Here is a 14,046-nt window from a genome sequence, read left to right on the forward strand (position 1 = left end):
TGAATTTCATTCTCGACATAGCGTTAGGGAGCAGAGAGAGAGAGTGAGAGAGAGACAGAGACAGAGAGAGACAGACAGTGAGAGGTGGAGAGACAAAGAGAGAGAGACAGAGAGAGACAGACAGTGAGAGGTGGAGAGACAAAGAGAGAGAGACAGAGAGAGGGGAGAGATGGAGGTTGGAGCAGAGTAATTTATTTCTGAATGATACGGTGAGCGCCTGACGGAAATCTCCAGGTGAGCAGGTGTCCCTCGTGCGAGAGTGCGTTCGCTCGTGTGGTGACTGCAAGCAGACCCTTCACCTACTCGTGAAACCATATTCTCCCTCACTCACGCACAAGATAAAATAAAACGAAACAAACAAACAAAAATGTACCGTGAAATATAGCCGAATGGCGAAACATAAAGTCATATTCCACTCGCGGCTCACCTTTCCCAGCTTTTCCTTCCACAATATTTATCCAATGTCCTCAGAAATTTTCTACGAATCATTGGATTTTGATAATTTTGGATACTATTGCTACCACTGCCACAACTGCTGCTGATGATGATGATGACGACGACGATGACGACGACGATAATGATGCTGATGCTGCTTCTGATGATGATGATGATGATGATGATGTATACTTCTAGGTCACGTGAGCCTACCAGCAGGGCAAAGCTGTAATGAAGTGAACAATGTGAAGGAAGCAAATTACACAACGAATGAAGGCAGTGACAGCTACAGAGGAAAGCCAGGCTACAGTGTCCGGCCTACAGCTCCAGATCTTTCTAGAACAAAATATATTTTAAGAACAAGTCTCAATGACCAGTTCCCTCAGCATCTGTGCACCTGGAAGGAGAAAGTACATCCGCCAAACACACAAGAACTGATTTGCCTTCTGCTGAGCCCCACACCCCAGGGGTAGGGACACAGTCCACAGTCTTTGCCCTGGAATGGCGGCCAAGTCGTGTAAGATGTTGATGATCTTGCAATTAAACCTAAATAGAAAAAAAACCTACACAAAACGAAGTGCAGTGCTTGTGCAGTGAAGTTCAAAATGGCCGCAGATCTTTTGCTGGAAGCTTCACCCAAACCACAGACTGTACAGAAGCCAAGAAGCATCCCACGTCTTGGAATGGTTGTAGCAGCTGTACAATGCGAAAATAACAGACAGGTGAGGTGAGAGTTGAGATAATTATACAAGATGTAGTTTGTGGGGATAGGTGAGACATTCCACGGGACTTCCCTCCTTGTCCCCCACTCGTACTCGTAGTCGTACTCGCTACACGGCGGCAGGTCGGCTGCTGGTGTCACGTGTCTTAGTATCATCGCTAAACGGTTCCTGCCATCAGTTCTTGGTTGCTGACAGTAATGAACAATAAATTTCTGAATATTTACTTCAATAAAACAATAAGTAACCCAACCAACTAACGTGGAGCCAACGAATTAAAAAATATTGAAGAGAGAATAAATGAATAAATAATTGAATACAGCAGACGAACGAAAGAACAAAGGAACGAAACAAAGAAAGCATGTAGAAAGAAAAAAATTAAAAACAAAACAGCAACATAAACAAGAGTTTACTTTGTAAGCCAGACTGTATGTACTTGTAACCTACATCAGTCTCTACATGCACCTGAGAGTATCTACCTGTGCATGAACAGGTGAGACAGTATCTACGTGTACGTGTAAGCAGACAAGGATCCACTGGCAAAGCCAAACACAAACAAACAATTATTCCGACAGACGAGCGAGCGCACGAGCGACCCGGGGTAGTTCCGGTGACGTGGTGCGCGCGGAGACCCGACCTCGCCGTCGCTCCCCTCGCAAGTTGGAAATTGGGGATGGCCGCACAAAGCTTCATTTCGCACAATTAGTTTTCTCATTGTGCCGAGGTGCGCCACCTATTGGGTCGCCATCTCTGCAAATCTGTGCCCATGCTGCTGGAAAACAAAGGTTTGGAGGAAAAAGCAGTGAGCGTACAAAGCTCTACCATCAACTGTACGCCGCATCGATCCTCCGCCGAAGCTTTTAAGACAAAGACGGAGGCACGTAAATGTCAGCAAACAATGGGCTTCTCCCCGGCGCTGCCAGCGGTCTCCAGCTGCGCTGTCCAAGAATTTATGTCTGGCATCCAGTCGAGATGCAGGTCCTCCGCTCTTACGAGTTTCTATCCCTAGTTGGCGAAATTTCTTTGTTTGTTGCTTTCCTCGGCAGCGGCTCGGAGCCCAAAATGATGGAATGAAGGAGGATGGAGGTAGGTAGAGGTAGGTGTGCGGCGACTGAACAATCGTTACAACAAATAAGAGAGGGGAATGTGTCAGTCGCAAGTTTCATTGTTGTTGTTGGGTGTCACTGTCACTGTCACTGTCATCAGTTCACCGTTTGACAGAAGTTGTCACAGTGTCAACAGAATGATTTCAGCTGTCATCGGAGCAGCTTGGTGTCCAACTGACAGTCAGGTACAAAACATTGAGATATCGGAATGTACCTGACGATCAAATTCATTCATTCACCTGTGTGCACGCTGACATACACACGTGTGCACACATGCAATCACACAGTCAAGCTGAGTAAGACATGTCTTGTCATGTTTGTCCTGTGCCACTACAACACCCACACAATCCACCCGGTCCCGTTTACTTATTGTCCTCTCAATAAGCTGCATGTAGCTCTTTGTCTTCCACTGCTTGTCACGTGATCACAGCAGTGAGTGTTGTACACGTGCGTGGTGAACTTCGTGTTTAGTGGCGAGTGTGTGTTGACAGGCAGGGATGGGGAGTAGCTGTAGCCGAGCTACAGCTACTGTAGCTGGCTACAAATTTTGTAGCTTGTAGCTTAGCCGGCTACAAATTTTTAAAAAGTAGCTTGTAGCCGTAGCTACATTTTAGAAAGTAGCTGTAGCTTGGCTACATGTTGGCTACTTTCACGACCATTCGTCGACAGCGTGTCAGCAAGACGACGACAGCCACTGCTCTCACTGCTCGGTGTGTTGACAGCCAGACACCACGTGTCTCGCACGCTCAGTAACCGCAAGTACTGTGTCGTCCAAGTGGCGGGAGCGGTATTTTGTTTCATTTGAAAAACGAAGATGGACGTACCCATCAATTTCCAGCCTTATTTGAAATTTTTTACATTTTGCGAAGCCACAAAATGTGGGTATAGTTTCAAATGCAAGAATTGTTGAGAGATTGTTCAGTCCGGCAGGACTTATCATGACAAAGCTGCGCACTAGGGGGACAGACAGCAACTTCGAGGCCAAAGTTCTGGTCAAATTCAATTCCATGAAGGACTGAAAGAATGTAGATTTGTTTTAAGGTTACCGGTACACTCCAAACATTAAAATCCATATTTTAAATATCTTTAAGGGTTTTTAAATATAGAGTAACAAAATAACATAAATATAGCACTTTAAAACTGTTTTTGAGTACCTAAAGTGAAAATTGTGACTTTAATCAACGTTTTTGTTTCAAAACGTACAAGCATTTTAAAAACAAATTTACACAATACCATAAGTCATATACCAAAGGTTTTGGGTTTTTTGTAAACTAGAGGCACTGATAAGAAAACTGATGCATAAGGCGTTTTGATATCTCAAGATTTCTAGGAGATATAAAAAATCAGACATGGTACCCCCCGACTCAGTGTGAATGTGGCAATTAAATATTTAGAAAATATTTAGAAAAATGTTAATTTTATTAAAAGTAATGTTTATACCATATTCTCAAATGCATCACTTTTAATTGTAGCTTATGCATTTCTAAACAAAATTGCAAAATTTTACTGCTGTAGCACAAGCCAATCTTGAAAAATATGTTTTTATAGTTTAGGACTGGATGTCAAAAACGACAAACAGAGAAATTCAAGCTTAAAGATTTAAAATAAATATATCTTGTATCAGATCATTTTTGAAAACTATATTTCAGTGTTTATATGCTACATTTGACATCCTACTATATAATTAAAGTCTATTCTAGTATGCCAGGACTATACTTTTCACCCTATCAGCTTTTGGAAACAATTAGTTTGTGTTCCTTTCTTTGTTTTCAGTGTCAGTGTTAGAAAAAAATACCTTATGATCTGCTTGCCTAAATTAGATTAAGCAGTGTTTTACTTATATTCCATGCAAACTCATTTATTTCAATGGTCTGTTGTTCATTGTCACAGTATTGATAAGAGGTTGACATTTTTCATCACCACATAACCTAACTTATTGAAAATTCCACCAAGTACCTGATACTTAAGCATCTGTTTAGTTTTCATTTCTAAGTAATAGGGAACAAATAGTTATAGAAAACAAATGTTTATCGGAAAACTTATATAATTTCTTTTGTCACTAAAACAGGATGAGGAAAAAGATCCAGAAATGTTTAATATAATCGTAAAATACGTGTACTTATTGTGTGAAAAAGGCCGGGGGAGGAAGGGGGCAAGGAATGAATGAAAGCATTTATGGATTCACTAAATAAAATTGTCGGTATATCGCAGTTCTCCGTTTCATTATTATAATAAAAACTTTGTAAAGTAATAGGGTTTTGTGTGTATGTTTGATGTTTGTGTATGTTGCTACAGCTAACTTGTTATAACATCACGCTTTTAAAAGTAGCCAAAAGAAGCTGGCTACATTTTAAAAGTAGCCCAAAGTAGCTGGCTACTTTTTGGAAAATTGTAGCTGTAGTGTAGCCGGCTACATTTTGAAAAAAAGTAGCTGTAGCCTAGCCGGCTACAAATTAAAAGTAGCTTGCCCATCCCTGTTGACAGGTGAGCGTGGACATTGTGTGGCGAACTGTGTCACCGCCTGGTGAATGAGGTAACAGTCCGCCACACTGGATGGCGAGACAAAAACTCCAGTCCACTCTCCGATGTCTGCCTCCACCTCACATGTTGTCAACACAATCAAAAACACTTCACAACCCTGGCTGAGGATCGTCAATCCTAGAGGAAGATCGTCAATCCTCGCTGATGATCGTCAATCCTGGATGAAGCAAAAGGGAGCGGCAGAGGATGGATGGGGTACGGAGGCGATAAGGTGGGTGGCGGAGGGCATAAAGCCTCGGCAGCCTCAGTTTGGGAGGAGAGAAGAACAAGGTCCCCCCCCCACTCCATCAAGCTACCCCCACCCACCCACCTACACGAGACGGGCGTGTCTCGTCGCACGAGGGGAGCGCAATTTGGCGCAGTAATTGAAAGAATCTCAGACAATATTGAATAATGGTGCACTCCCCCCACCCACACCCACAACCTCCTCTCACCCTCCCGCCCAGTCCCCCAACCCCTACAATCCCCCTACAACCCCGACACGTTCGTGGTAACGACGATAGGGAGGGTCTGGATGTGGTGGTGTCAGAGGGCAAAGCAGACGGGCGGAGAAGAAGACTGTTGTCGTTTATTTTAATTTTTGTTAAAGACCTGCCATTTCTGGGGGTGCGAGGGGAGGGGAGGGACAGGGAGGGGTGTCTGAAGGGCGGGGGCTAGTTACCTCAGGGTCAGCTCGTGGTGGACGCAAAGTCTTGATCGGTGACACAGTCTTCATCTCCCGTTTCCTCCACACTTCTTCTACCGGAAGTCGTCAGCGGGTGGACTGATTACATACTTCCGCTGCCGTCTTCTTTCTCTTCTTCCTCTTCCTCTATTTATTCCCTCTTTTCCCCTTTCTTCTTCTTCTGCTGCTGTTTTTCTACTTTATTTCTCCTTTTCTTCATTCAGTTTGTCTTTTTTTTACGTTCCTCCTGTCCATTGTGCTCCTCGTGGTGTTTGGCCAGCCTCTTTAGCTTCTCTTGAGGCGATGAGGAGGTGGCTTAGGGTAAAGCAGCTTTGGCCATCAGCCTAATCAACAGGACCGAGATGTGACAGGCCGGCTGTCTGGACGCCAATCAGCCTGATAATTTGCCGGCCCACAGTGGGCCGTGTGTGGGCCCAGCCCTCCACAACACGAGGGAGGGAACGCGGCGAGTCGCTGGTGGTGTTTGTCCAAATCATTCAAACATTTCTCCTTCCTGTACTCTCCCACCCTCCGTGTTCTTTCGTCTTTTTCACTCGTCTGAGTGCAGCCTGTTCATTATTCCGAATGTTGTTGTTGTTGTTGTTGTTGTTGCTGCTATGGACAACACATTTTCACAAAGCTAATCAACAAGTCCACCTGTGGGAGGCCAGCGGACAAAGGTCAGTCAGTCAGTCAGTCAGTCAGTCAGTCAGTCAGTCAGTCAGTCAGTCAGTCAGTCAGTCATGCCACTGTTTCCTCTGTTTACATTTCCTGACTCTATCCTTCTCTGTTTCTTACTTTTTTTCCTCCCTTCCTATGTATATTTCTGGGAGCGCGTGTGCACACGAGCGTGCAGACTGCATTAAAACAACAACAATGAAGTCTTGCAGCAGTCAATATGTTGACATTAACTGGTCATTGTGTTGTCTTACATTCATTACAACATCAGTCATTCATGTCCCTCAACCACTCGCATCCTAATCTCTCAGCAGTCAGACACCCGCCCACACACCCACCTACACATACACGCGCGCACACACACACACACAGAGGAAGATGCAACACATTTCTTCACAACAGATGCGTGTGCGTACGTGTGTGTGTGATTTATCTTTCTCGGCGACCTTTCTTTTCTTCTTCTTGTCACACCTCCACCCTCCACCCCGCTCAGTTCCATGTCAAGTTTGCTGGCAATGCCCCCCAGTGTCCCCCAGTCATCTACGATGGACACTTGCTGTCCGTTTGCGAGGCTAAAAATAGCCACAGGGCGGCGTTGGCGTCCTGACAGCCGTCCGGCCATTCACGCCAAAGACAATGGCGGCGCTTGCAGACGACCACCAGCCCCGCCTGCCTCCCGTGCCACCCTGACCAAGGATAGGGTGGGCCGAGAGATTAAATTGGGCAGCGCGCGCATCCCCCTCCTTCTAGCAAGCAGCTCAGACGTGGGCCCGCCATTCGCCTCCTCAGACACCAGCTTCCGCACGCGCAGCCCTCGCTGTTCCCAGCACGTGCAGGCTGCGCACGCAAACATGTGCGAGATGAGGCGGGCAGGACCGCACGTGAGGTTCCACAGACACCGGGAAATGGTCCTCCTCTCTCTCCTCCCCTCCTCCTCCCTGTGTGTCTCTCCCTCCGTCCTCCCACTTGAGTCCTTAATACTCTGTATGTGTGTACGTGTGTGTGTGTGCGTGCGTGTGGATGTGTGCGCGTGTGTATGTGTGTGTATGTGCGCGTGTGTATGTGCGTGTATGTGTATGTGCGTGTGTGCTAGGTGCACGCGTGTGTATGTGCGTGTGTGCTAGGTGCGTGTGTGCTAGGTGCGTGTGTGCTAGGTGCACGCGTGTGTATGTGCGTGTGTGCTAGGTGCGTGTGTGCTAGGTGCGTGTGTGCTAGGTGCGCGCGCAGCATGCCAGCGCGAGGCAGATGATGTTACCGAGCAAACAACGTCGGGTGTAATTGAGGAGGTTAGGCAGTGGGCCTCGCGGGGTAAATACTCACATTTGTATTCACATTGTCTCGCCTGCCTTCTGCACCTTGGATACATTGGCCGCCACTGCAGCCTCCACTGATGCACCTTCATCTCTCTCTCTGATGCCACCTTCATCTCTCTCTCTCTGATGCCACCTTCATCTCTCTCTCTGATGCCACCTTCATCTCAGCCTCTTCTCACTCTCATCACAACGCCGAGACAGGGTGGATGGTTGATGGAAGGTAGGGTGGGAGGAGAGAGAGACAAACAAAATATGTTTTTTGAGACTTCTAGCTACCCGAACATCTTGTGTAGTGTGAGGATTGGATTCGTTTTGAAGGGTGGGGAGGAGGAGGTTATGTGGGTGGATCCATGAAGGAAGGAGGATGGTAAGACAAGATCGGTCATGTGATCATACTAAAGGTCGGACCTTTATCCTCCGGGAAGATTTGCGTTTTCTTTGAAAAGATGTGTGACTGTCAGGAAGTTGTATTTGACGACCATTCTCATAAACAACAAGCTGTATCATTATCAGTATCACCCGTACATCTACACTTCCGGTCTTCACAGTTGCTGCTGTCTCTGTAGATGTCTTCCCAAAGCACAATTGTGATGACATAACGAAAGTCTGGCTTAAACATCTAGAATAATTTTAGTTTCAAACAGTTTAACTCTGTGCTGTGCTCTGTGTGTCTATCAAACTAATTAGTTCAATTACCTATGTCCTCACAGTATTTCAAATTAAAAATGTGTCGCGCGGTGGGTCCCTGAGTGGAGGATGTGGCAACGGTTGAGGGACAGCTGACAGAAAACTTTGTCAGTTAACTCCGATGTTGGAAGGATGGTGAGAAATAAGTGGTCTGGGAGGGTTTCTTGTCCCTCATTCTTACAAATATTGACGATAACAGGTGTGTGACTGAGCACTGCTTACACAGCAATGTAGACACGGTTGACTTGCAAGACAGGGTTGAGAGTGCAACTAGTCCCCTACTCCACTTCAAACTTGTGTATTTGTGCATTCACATATTTAAGTACACTTCACACGGTCGTCACTTCTCTCACTTTATTGCCAAAGTGAAAGAAAGAATAATGGACTAGTGGAGTAAAATGTGGCGTGATGACTGTTGTGAATATTGTGATGACTGTTGTGAATATTGTGATGACTGTTGTGAATATTGTGATGACTGTTGTGAATATTGTGATGAATATTGTGATGACTGTTGTGAATATTGTGATGACTGTTGTGAATATTGTGATGACTGTTGTCCTTCACTAAGCAATGTATCCCCCCTGACCACCCGACAGCACCTACCCGCTAACACAGACATGCCTCGGGTCAACCCATCCACCCACATGGCGCGCGTTCACAATCTTTCTCGTTTTCTCGTTCGTCGCTCCTTCCTTTCTCTCGTGTTGGTGTTGATGGCCGTGCATGTTGTGCGTGCATCCCTGGATGTGCGTGTTGCCCAACTTTTAATTCCTTTTTTCCCTTTTGTGGAAAACCGCTGTCATATCATGCCACCCCGCCACGCCTCATTACAACATTAAAAATAATCTCCGCAGTTTGGACGGCGATAAACGACCGGCCGATGTGAAGAAAGGAAGACAACAGATTTGAGGGTGGGTAGGGGAGGAGGAGAGAAAGGGGAGGAAATCCCAGCACAAGACCACGAAGGCGCAAAACGCACGGCAGCGAGGGTTGCTGGTGTCCAGAACGAGGCCTTAGGGGCAAATTGACTTTGATTGATACACTCGCGCCATCGCCCCGGCACAACCTCTGGAAACAATATGGCCGCGCTTTCCACAGGCCTCTAATGCTCTTTATTAATGTGATCCATAATGACCGAAGGAGCGATAAATTCGTTACTTGGCGCGCGTCGATGGCTGATAGTGAGCTGAAAACGATTGGAAGCATCCGTTTTCCGAGCCAGTCATGAATTTTCATAAGCCCGCGAGATGCGTTTAATCTGACGGGCGGGAGGCGGCACGAGCGGGGCTCACACACCAAATGAGCCACGGTTATTGCCGGCCTGATGTCGTCTGCTTGGATGGCCCAGCTGATACGTCACCGGCACCAGCTGCGGAGACAGTTGCTTTCTTGTTTGTTGCTGCAGTCGTCAACACTTTCATGCTGCGCTGCTTCGCTTGTCGCCCCCTTCTCTTGATTTCGCTTGGGGGGCGTTGTTGTCTGTTATGTCTGCCAGACTGGTGCTGGAAATCACACCCGAGCATGAAGCTGTCCAGTGGGGACGAGACGCGGTCGTAGTCAGACGTCGATAGTTCACAGAGACAAACACACTAACTGCTCATTGAATATGCTAAAAGGAGCAAGTCATGCGTGGAATATTGGGCGAAACAGCACGATGGAGAATCAAGATCTTACGCAGCTAATTAAACAGCTTTGATTAGTCGAGGGATTAAATGGTGGCAGTGTGGAAAGCGTGTTAAAAGCCTTGTTAGCCCTAAGGATCGACTCTAATCACGGGTTTCACGACTGTTGGCTTCTCGGGCGACGGTGGCCGAGGGCTGATAGCGCTTTGTAATCCTGCTCGGCATTACACTCGGCATTACACTCGCCACGACCTCCGCCAGCTCGGCTGTAACACTCGGTGCCAACAAGAGTGATTTCCCCTTGATTGTAGCACACAATTCCAGGAATGATCCATTCTGACAACAGTCAAAAATGTCCCGAGGATGGATGCAGTCAGAGTGCATCACTGAAAGTCCCCGGGACGACTGCACGGTGACTGAAGCGGTGCAAGCTGATTGGTTGGCCACGTGACGTCACGAATGTCGATGGCCGTCCATCTGGTTAACGGTTAACTTGGCGGTGAGTCGACACCGAGGTGAGCAGAGAGCGAACAACCCGGGCACAAGTCTTCTGATGATGATGATGATGATGATGATGATGATGATGATGATGCGCACACAGACAAAATGAAAGAAATAAAATAGATGGCGGTTCAGATTCACTTTCTTATGCACACAGTGCGAATCTAGTGCCACGTGACCAGCAGCAGCCAGGGGCCACAAGGGGCTTAACTAGGGTCTGAGGGTCAGTGCCTGTCCCTCCCGTTAGTATTACATACAGACGCCATTTATTGATGTATCACGTGACATCTTACTCCAAAGACCATTCCTGTAATCACGGGCCTGTTAGAAGAGGAATAACTAGTGGAGCGACATGTTGATGTGTAGCACATTATAACATCATCAACACATTTGTACAAAAACAATCAACATCAACGAACGAGGGGGGGCTACTCAGTAAGCCCGGAGTTGTCCCCCCTCAGCCACAGAAAGCGCGTGGACTGGTTGAGCAAACACACGCTCCGCACTTAGTTATTAATTTATTTACAGGTTCTAACAATGTCCACAACAAGGTAACAGTCGTCACTGATGTCAACCACCAGCGGCTAGCGACGACTGATGTCGTGCACCTGTGTTGCTGGCTGTGCTCAGACGGCGGGATTCCTAGTCCCCTCCCCTTCCAGGTAAGTGAGCTTAAGAAAAGGAAGAGTGAATAAATAAAGACAAACACAGCCATTAATTAATGGATTTATTAGTTAAGACGTGACGTAGATATAGGTATCACACAGAAGGACAAGGGGGAGAGAGAGGAAGAGCGAGAAGGAAGCATTCAGGGTATGAAAGGGTAACGAGTGAGGAGAACGTGCATGAGTGCATCCTTCACTCCATTCCTCCGTTTAACATCCACCCACTTCGATTTCTTGATGAGAGGGAGTCGTGAAATAACACCCAGACACCTTGGTCGTCTGCATCCTCCTCCTTATCTCCTAATCTCTACGTCATCGTCACGTCCGTCAACGTTGCCGTCTCCTCCCTCCTGCTCCTCCCTCTCTCCCGCGTGAGTACTGTCCCCTTTCCATCCCCCAACGTTATCTCCCCTCTCATGTTACGTCAGCACTGATCCGAGCGCAGGTCTTCGAACCCCTCGTCAATCATGTTGAGATTCTACACGTCACAGTCTCGCCAAACCTCGTCCGCCCCTCCGAGATCCCGCAAAAGCAGCTCTCCTTACACCTTGCCTCTCCCACATCCCCTCCCTGTCTCCCTCCATAGCACCCGCCATCCACCCCTTCCCGGCAGTCGGCGCCCTGTTTGTAGCATATCTTCAGCTCAGCCTGTGTTTTTTCCGCCCCACCTCACCCGGGGTACATATCGGGTGGAATTGTTCTCCACACACCCGATCACGCATCTGCTGGGGCCACTGTCTCGATATCCACTTAAAGGCTCAAAATTAATTACTCGCCTCTCGGATTTCCCCATCCACCCCCTCAGTCCAGAAAAAAAGTGTCTTGCGCCTTCTGCTCCCAACAGGCTTCTGGTTGGCTGCTGTGGCCACCCCGTCAACAAGCCAGTCACTAGCCAACGGAGCAACCAGGGGTCGCTGGGGTCACTGGAGGGTGTGACGCAAAGGAGACAGAAACAAAGACGGATGCACCTTTTCATAAACAACAACGAGTTTCAGCAAGTTGCTGGCTGGTTGCATAAAGAAAGTGTTGGGGAGACAGAGACGGGATGGGGGAGACGAGAGGAAACACCTCAAAGACTCCGGTGGACGAAGGTAGTGAGTAGCGAGTCATCAGGCAGCAGTCGCTATTGTATTTTGTTTATTTTCTCATTTCACAAGCTGTTTTTAACCCCAGTCAGCAGTCATTCCGACAATAACAGATCCGTCAGGACAACTTTATGTCTGTAAAACATGACAGCGCGTTCTGTGAGGGACACCGGGGTGAAGAGGCGCCCAGAGACTGTGAGGACTTGTAGCTGTCACGTGTAACAAGCGAGTGTAACAACAGGTTACATTAGCAGGCTAGTGTCACGTGTAGACCTCGGTCACAAGCCTGTAACTGTAGGTGTCAAAGGTCAAGACAAGCCCTGCTGCAGCCTCTTACTTTTAGCATCATCATGTTATCCCCTCGACATTATCTACCCGCCATTGACGTGCCTCCATCACCAACCGAGTCTCACTAACATTCTCTTGGTGCCGTTGGTAAATTTGTAAACCTGGTGTGAAACGATCCCCTGTCTGTCCACTCCACCTCCTTCGTGCCTCGTTTAGTCTTAAAACGGACGACAGTCCCCCCCCCCTGTATTCTTCTCCCCCTCCCCGACACACCCCACCCCCACCCCACAGGACTGTCCCAACCTCTCGCCAGGCTCCCCAGCCCCTCAGACAGCATCCCTGGCATGCCCTAATCTTCCGTCCACTGCCCACCCTGTCTGCACCGTGTACATTCCGCCACACCCGGCGTCAGAGCCTGACCACGCCGCCGCCCTCACACACCCGCCTCACCCGATACGAGTGGCCGCCCTGTTCCTCCTGCGCGCACTTGTCCACCGCGCAGCGCCCCCAGGCACGTGCAGCACACAGGGGCGAGTACTGCCAGTGGTGTTGGGTTACCTTCCCTGTCTGGTGGCGACACATGGCGAGGCAAGGGAGGGAAGCAGCAGGATTTGTGAGGAACGGAGGGGAGGCGTGGGGAGGGGGTGGCAGGGGTAGGGGTACCCGGGAAACAGAAACTGTTGCTTCACTTTTCCTCACTCGCTGTCGCGAATGGAAGACGAGCAAAACGTGCGTGCGTGAGTGTGCGTGTGTGTGTGACGTTTCAGTCAGCTTCCTATTTCTCTGTCTGTCTGTCCGTGTGTGTGTGTGCACATAGAGTGTGTGTAATGTACCCGGGACTACGTGCGTGCATGACTGTGTTTTGCTGTCACTACAGCTTCCTTGTAACCTTTGCCCTCCCTCTGTTCACCTTTCACCCTGTGTGCCAAAGCTCGCACCCTGTGCACATTGCACGTGAGCGCCTGCGTGTCGGTGGGTGCCTGGGACAGCAGGAAGGACAAGTGCTTCCTCACCTGCGCACGGACGTCACCTAGAGACCACCTTCACACCCGCCGAGACAAGCAGTCGCCGAAGGTGAGCACAAGCGGGTGGAGCGGCGGATGGGGCGACAGGTAGCGCTGGCAGTTTTTGCCGACTCAGTCCTCATCGATCCCGCGATCAAATATCTGTCACTGTCACCTGCACAATGGCACCCTCGGGTGGCCTTGCGGCGCTCTTCGACCAGAACCAGGTAGACAGCGGTCCACCCGAGCGGACAGCGCCGGTCCTCTACCCGTGAAATGCTCCCCATGGCGCGGCGGCTGCTCCCAAGCTGCTTTGCAACTTGTGGACACAAAGAACTCGCCACTTAGCGAGGGGCTAACCTTCTGCCGCGGGAGGATGCACGCTCGGCTGAGGGTTAACTGCGCGAGCGCTGTTTTCCTACAAGCTTTTAAGCAGACGATGCACACGCGGTATCGAGTGCGCAAATAATACATGATCTAATAGCCGCCAGCACCCGCCGCCATCTCCTGTGTGCAAATCCACAAAGCTCCGTGAGCTTCAATCACTGACACAATGCAGGGAGGGAGAGATGGCGGAGAAAAGGTGCACGTGACGAGGAGGTAGAGAGAAAGACAGGGAGGAGGGTTAGTGTCGGGTTGACAGGCCGTGAGGCTCAGCAGCTCGGACTGTGAAGTGCGTGCGTGTTGCGTAATTCCGTCAACAGCGCCAAAACGAGGTCGCGGTAACTGTAACCGATT

At 48.7% G+C, this 14,046-nt stretch overlaps 1 long non-coding RNA gene across 3 annotated transcripts in view; it reads right to left on the reverse strand.

The window, feature by feature from the left end:
- Positions 1 to 14,046, reverse strand: part of LOC112554783 — a 94,182-nt gene that overhangs the window by 13,850 nt on the left and 66,286 nt on the right. The gene's annotated exons all lie outside the window — the stretch shown is intronic.

This window comes from Pomacea canaliculata, linkage group LG14, assembly GCF_003073045.1.
Source record: "Pomacea canaliculata isolate SZHN2017 linkage group LG14, ASM307304v1, whole genome shotgun sequence".
Lineage (NCBI taxonomy): Eukaryota > Metazoa > Mollusca > Gastropoda > Architaenioglossa > Ampullariidae > Pomacea > Pomacea canaliculata.